Source organism: Podarcis bocagei (assembly GCF_964188305.1).
Source record: "Podarcis bocagei genome assembly, chromosome: 7".
In the NCBI taxonomy this organism is placed as follows: domain Eukaryota; kingdom Metazoa; phylum Chordata; class Lepidosauria; order Squamata; family Lacertidae; genus Podarcis; species Podarcis bocagei.
The window spans coordinates 18,821,414-18,828,172 of record NC_138132.1 but is presented as its reverse complement, the minus strand read 5'-3'; positions in this window follow the sequence as shown (position 1 = coordinate 18,828,172).

Here is a 6,759-nt window from a genome sequence, read left to right as displayed (position 1 = left end):
CATGGCAACTCCCTCTGGAGCAAACACATTCAGGCGTCGAAGGCAAAGACCTTGAAGGTGAGGGGGATGAAGGAACAGGCCATATAAAAGGACAGAGCTGGTGCCATTAAATACAAGGCTCTGGGGGAAAGCCACGGCTGTGGCTCAGTGGTAGAACATCTACTTTGCATGCTGAAAGGTCCCAGGTTCGATCCTTGCCATCTCCCTGTGTGGCTGGAAGAGACCTCTTGATTCCCCCCCCCCCCCCAGTATTAGTGGCCACTGAGCATACTCAGTTCTCACAAGGCTGTTTCTGGGTCCCCCCTCCCCAAGATTAGATTATATTTCTGCAAACCTTGTTTATATTTCCTCCCCCTTGTGCCATTTTGGCCGGAACACGAGCACATCACACTGTGACATTTTGTTGCAGGCCCCTCAATGTGTTATGTTTAATGAATTTGATTTCAAGCTGTGGGGTGCAGTTTATTATTATTTCTACATGTAAGCACCCTTGATCGTTGCAACAGATAGCCCAAGAAGGGAGAAAGGAATAGTAAGGTCTGGTCGGTAGGCCACTAGTTATGAACTGTGTAACTGAGCCATGAAGGACCATCAACAGCGACTCCCCCCCCCCAAAAAAAAATTCTCTTGATGATGCCACTGTGGCAATGACACATAAAAAGAAGGCGATGAAAGTATGGCAATTACAATATTTGTTAAGAGTGCTGAGAGTTGTTCGGAGACTGATTCCCCTCACAGAGCTGCGGTTCCCAGAGTTCCTCAGGAAGAGACAATGTTTGCGAAACGACTTTGGAAACTGTAGTTCTACGAGAGGACTAGCGGTTGCCTTATTTATTTTATGTATCAGATTCATATAGCATCCTTCATCACAAGATCTAAAGGCGGTTAACAAGATAAAAATACAAGATAAAAAACACAAGATAAAAATACAAGATAAAAACATCAGCTCCCAGAATTCTTGGGGGGGGGAGGGGAGCTGTGGCTGTTTAAAGTGCCTTTAATAGCGGTTTTGCGGCATGGTATGAATGTGACCTAAATGGGAAATGAATCAGATTTCGTCCCCCTTCCCTTCCTGTGGCACGAAGCTTTGCGAAAGAACCACAGCCATGTCAAGTGGAAACTGCTATAGCCTCGCAGCAAGCATCCTACGTGGTCAGCCTTTCTGTGGGATTTGGAGTTGATCATGACTCTCAATTTTGAGTTTCAGTTTGTGGTTCTTGAGTGGGAGAACAGGAGAGGTTTGAGGGCAAGTGACTTCTGCTAGCATCTGAAGAGATTTCTTATTCCCCTCCCTTTGTTAAACACATTATTTAACTGACAAACAAAAAGCACAAAAACCCCAAAATACCCCCACAGTGCATCAGGTTACACTTCCCTATTTGAAAGAGAGGAAATTCCTTGGAGGCCAGATCTGCTGCCCCTATTGATCCTGCCATCCGAAGGCTGTTGCCCCAATTTGCCTCATGGTTGGGCTGGCCCTCACTTAGACCATTCTTGCACTGTACAACTCTCCTCATCCTTCCAGGGATTGTTTGTCTTGCAGCTACTAATAAGCTACCAATGTTGATAGAAATATAATAATAATATAATTAAAACCTGTTAGTTGTGTTACAGGAATTTATGTAAAGGTTGGGGGTGGGGTGGGTTGCCCCTCCAGCAGACACCATACACCCCCCCAACTACCAAACTCAACACAATCATTCCTGCATATGTCCCCACAAAACACTTTCCCCCTATCTCTATTCAACAAATACAACAATTCACTGACAAATGTACAGTGGTACCTCAGGTTAAGTACTTAATTAATTCTGGAGGTCCGTTCTTAACCTGAAACTGTTCTTAACCTGAAGCACCACTTTAGCTAATGGGGCCTCCCACTGCTGCTGCACCCCCAGAGCACGATTTCTGTTCTCATCCTGAAGCAAAGTTCTTAACCCGAGGTACTATTTCTGGGTTAGCAGTGTCTGTAACCTGAAGCGTATGTAACCCGAGGTACCTCTGTATCTATGTACTGGCTCACTGGGAAAACTTTAGAAAGTCATATAAAATCGCTCCAGTATGGATTTGCACCATTCCAACTTTGTTCTGTTCAGGAAAGGAATGGCTACCAAGGGGGGGGGGGAGTCTGGGATGTGGGCAGCCATAATCCCTGAAACCTGGGATCACATATCTCTTGCACAAGAGATAATCACTGGCACCCTGGCAAATGGGTGCCAGACAGGCAGTTGTCTCATGGACAATGGCAAACCACACAGGGATGGATTAGGTCCTGGGTCAGGACAAAGGAGTGTGATTACCTGATGGGGAAACCAGGAATTGTAAATATCCCTATCGTGTCACTTGATGGGTGGTAGGCAAGGGAGGTTGGGGGCAAAAATGACGAACTGGTTTCTACCAGAAAACCCGCCCCTGTTTGTAATGTATGTATGATGTATCTGGGATGTATGCATGATGCTTCACGTGAGGTGTTTATGGGAAAAGGGGAAACTGATAAAAGAGGAAGCATCTCCCTGCTTCTTCTATGGGGTGGCTAGAAGTTCTGTTGCAACAGTCTTTTAAATAAAGACCAGGCCTACAGGCTGCTGTTTTGCTTCTATTTTCTTGGCTGGTGTCTTTGTTTTGGAATCCAAGTGAGCCCGGGAATTTTCCTTTTACAGTTGCTTTTTACGCAAAAATAAACAAATCTCCAAGCAATTTACAGCATATTTAAAAACATAAGCAGGAGGCTCACACCACATCCTCTTTTTAGGATTTGCGCTCATAGAGTTGCAGAGTTGGAAGGGTGGTGTGATTGTGGCTTTTATTTTGTTCATAGACAATAACAGAGGCTTGTCACGTCCCACTTTTCTCAGTAACTCTTAGCGGGCTGCCCTTTCCCTCCTGGTTCTTCGCTGTCGTTCCTTCCCCCCCTGAGGGACCTTGACAAGACCTTGCACTAAAATGCCCCAGCCTTGCGTCCAGAGCTGCCTCTGGCATGTTCACAGACCTTCGCCTTGTGCTGGAGCCAGAAATCTCTGGGGAACAGGGCCCTCCTCCCCAGCCCCGGCTTATCAGCTGGTGACCTTACAAAGAGGAAGGAGAGATAGGGAAGATGAAGGATTAACGTAGACAAACACAACTCGCATATGTGAGATGTGAAAGCGTCAGTTTGCCTTCTCCGCTGTTACTCAGTGTGCCGCCTGTACAATAGCATTCTATTCCAGGTCACGTGCTACAAACTTGCGTTAGAAACCCTGCTGGGAGCCATGTAACCAACTGCAAACCACCCCATGTACACATATATAACCCAGTTCTAAGATAGCTGCATTGACTTCCAGTTCATTTCTGGGCCCAGTTCAAGGTGCTCATGCCAGGACTTAAAGCCCTAAATGATTTGGGTCCCACATACCAGAAAACCTGCCTCCTTCCCTCAGAAGTGCTGGGTGGTGGTGACTCAGGAGAGGGCCTTCTCTCTTGGCAGCCCCTAAACTGTGAAATTCCTTCCCCAAAGACCCTCCGAATGCACCTGTTTTCCAGGGCAAGTCCCGGATTTACAGAAGCCGTCCTGGTTTTTTTATTTGATCCCAGAATGTCCCACTTTCCCTTAGGAAATCCCTATTTTCATTGGAGAAATGGTGGAGATTATGGAGTTATCCAACCTCATCTGAAGGCAGCCCTGTATAGAAAAGCTTTCTAAAAATGTTTAATTTTTTTATATATGTTGGAAGCCACCCAGAATGGCTGGGGCAAACCAGTCAGGTATATAAATGTTATTGTTATAAATTGGTATAATGGTGTAAATATTATTGGTATACAGTGGTACCTTGGGTTACAGACACTTCAGGTTACATATACTTCAGGTTACAGACTCCGCTAACCCAGAAATAGTACCTTGGGTTAAGAACTTTGCTTCAGAACAGAAATCGCACGGCGGCAGCAGGAGGCCCCATTAGCTAAAGTGGTGCTTCAGGTTAAGAACAGTTTCAGGTTAAGAACGGACCTCCAGAATGAATTAAGTACTTAACCCGAGGTACCACTGTATTGGTATAAATATTATTTTTATTATTGAATAGGACGTCCCTATTTTCATTGGAGAAATGGTGCGTCCGGCTTCTTCACTTTACAGCTTTTGGCGAATGCTGAAGACACACCATTTTACCCTGGCATTTGACACCTGAGATGTATGTTTTCTGGGCCTATCCTATTCCTGTGATTTGCTTTTTGCTGTTTTCAGTTCTGAATTTCAAGTCGTCGTCTAATACCCTCAGACCTGCTGGTAAAGGACAGATAATTAATTCATTATGAATTCATTCACTCATTATAATAGATGGGATCATAGGAAGCTGCCTTTTAACTGAGTCAGGCACCTGGTCCTTCAAGCTTCATACTATCTGCACTGACTGCACTGCACTGACTGGCAGCCACGTGCCAGGATTTTGGGCAGCTTCTTTCCCTGCCCCAGATGGAGATGCTGTGGATCAAACCTGAGGTCTTCTGCATGCAAAGCAGATGCTCAGCTGCTGAGTTATGGTCCTGCAGAATAAGTGTGAACAGCACATGTCTGTGAGTTGTGAAATGCGTAACCAACAGCTTGAATAAGGGATGAAACTGCATTTCAAATTCCAGCAGCCTATGTAGAATGCCTAATTGGCGGTGGCGGAGGCAGCGAGAGAAGTATTTTAGCTAGACCTATCTTTCAAGGAGCTCAAGACAGCATACTGTTGGAGATGCAATAGGGATAATGCTTCTCTAAAACATATGTTTTTTCATTGTCCTATATTGAAAGATTTTTGGCAGCAGGTAACTGGAACTATCACAGAACTGTACGGAACAACCGTACATTTGCAGAGCAAAATATCCTCTTGAATTATATAGCCAGCACATGGAACCTTAGTAAAGGTAAAGGGACCCCTGACCATTAGGTCCAGTCGTGGCTGACTCTGGGGTTGCGGCGCTCATCTCGCTTTATTGGCCGAGGGAGCTGGCGTACAGCTTCCGGGTCATGTGGCCAGCATGACTAAGCCGCTTCTGGCGAACCAGAGCAGCACACGGAAACGCCGTTTACCTTCCTGCCAGAGCAGTACCTATTTATCTACTTGCACTTTGACTTGCTTTTGAACTGCTAGGTTGGCAGGAGCAGGGACCGAGCAACGGGAGCTCACCCTGTCACGGGGATTCGAACCGTCGACCTTCTGATCGGCAAGTCCTAGGCTCTGTGGTTAACCCACAGCGCCACCTGCGTCCCTCACAAAGGGACAATATGAGTGGATTCTCTGTGCCCTTACCACAGCAAAAAGACTGATCCTGATGAACTGGAAAAATAAAAATGTGGCTCCCTTCTATGATTGGATTGAAGACTTGTGCAAACTCGCAACATATGAACGATTTGCATATAGACTTGCCATGGACAAATTCAGTGGTATTTGGAATCTAATCTTACAAATACTGTAATAGGTTAAGATCTGGTGAAGTACTATAACAACCTTGTATACAGTTTTGTGTTTTCCCCCTCCCCACTTTGTTTTCCCTTCCTCATGGGTTCTGTTTCTCTTTCTCTTTTTTGGTGGGTGTCTCACCATGTTTAGTGCACATATAATTATGTACTTTTTGAACTTTCAATAAATATGTTACCAAAAAACCCCACAAAACAGCATACAGGGTTTCCTCCCTCCCCATTTTATCTTTACAGCAACCCTGGTTAGGCTGAGAGATGGTGACTGGCTCATGGTTGCCCACTAAACTTTGTTGCTGAGTGGGGATTTGAATCTTGATTTCCTGGATCCAGTCCTGGCCTCTAACCACTGCATCACAAAGGCTTTCGATCCGGTTTCAAATCACTTCTCTGCCTTGAAGCTCACTCTGTTGTATCATGTGTCAACAGGAAGGCAGATATGAACGCAGCCGTCAGTAGGTTTCGACTCTCCTATATTTCATAGGAGCCGCACCCTTGAGCCGAGCAAGTTAATACGCCATACATTGCTATCTTTCCTTCTGGAATTTTGTTTCCTGGCCTTGTGACTTTCCTTGCATTGTACATGGCCAAATTGTTCTCAAGGCGACAAGCTCAAGGCTGCTTATCGAGTCACTGCTTGCATCACTACACAAGGCCAGATCTTCAGTCTGGAGGGAGGACAAATCCACAGCGTGGGTGGTGCTGTGGTCTAAACCACTGAGCTGCTTTGGTTTGCTGCTCAGAAGTTCACCAGTTCAAATCTGCTTGATGGAGTGAGCTCCCGTCCCAGCTTTTGTCAACCTAGCAGTTCGAAAGCACGCCAGTGCAAGTAGATAAGTTGGTACCTTTGCGGTGGGAAGGTTAACAACGTTTCTGTACGCTCTGGCTTCCATCGCAGTGTCCCATTGTGCCAGAAGTGGTTTAGTCATGCTGGCCACATTACCTGGAAAGCTGTCTGTGGACAAACGCTGGCTCCCTCAGCCATAGTAGCCTTTGACTGCATTTAACTGTCCAGGGGTCATTTACCGATTTACCTTACCAAGCCACATAACCCATGGGCTAAGCTGTCAAACTGGTGGTTCAAGTTGGGTTCATCAGCTGCAAGTCCCCATAGCTGCTGATTGTCCAACATTCATTGGGCTTGCAAAGCCCCAAAGCCACTTGAGCTGATTTAAGGACCTTCTTCTGCGTTGTCCTTCCAAATGAGGACACAGCTCTGCACAAACTTTGCATATGTTATTTCTAAATGCAAATTGAGAAATACCATTTGATTTAAATAGAAATGCAATGCATCTCCTCATGGAATCATAGAGTTGTAAAGGACCCCA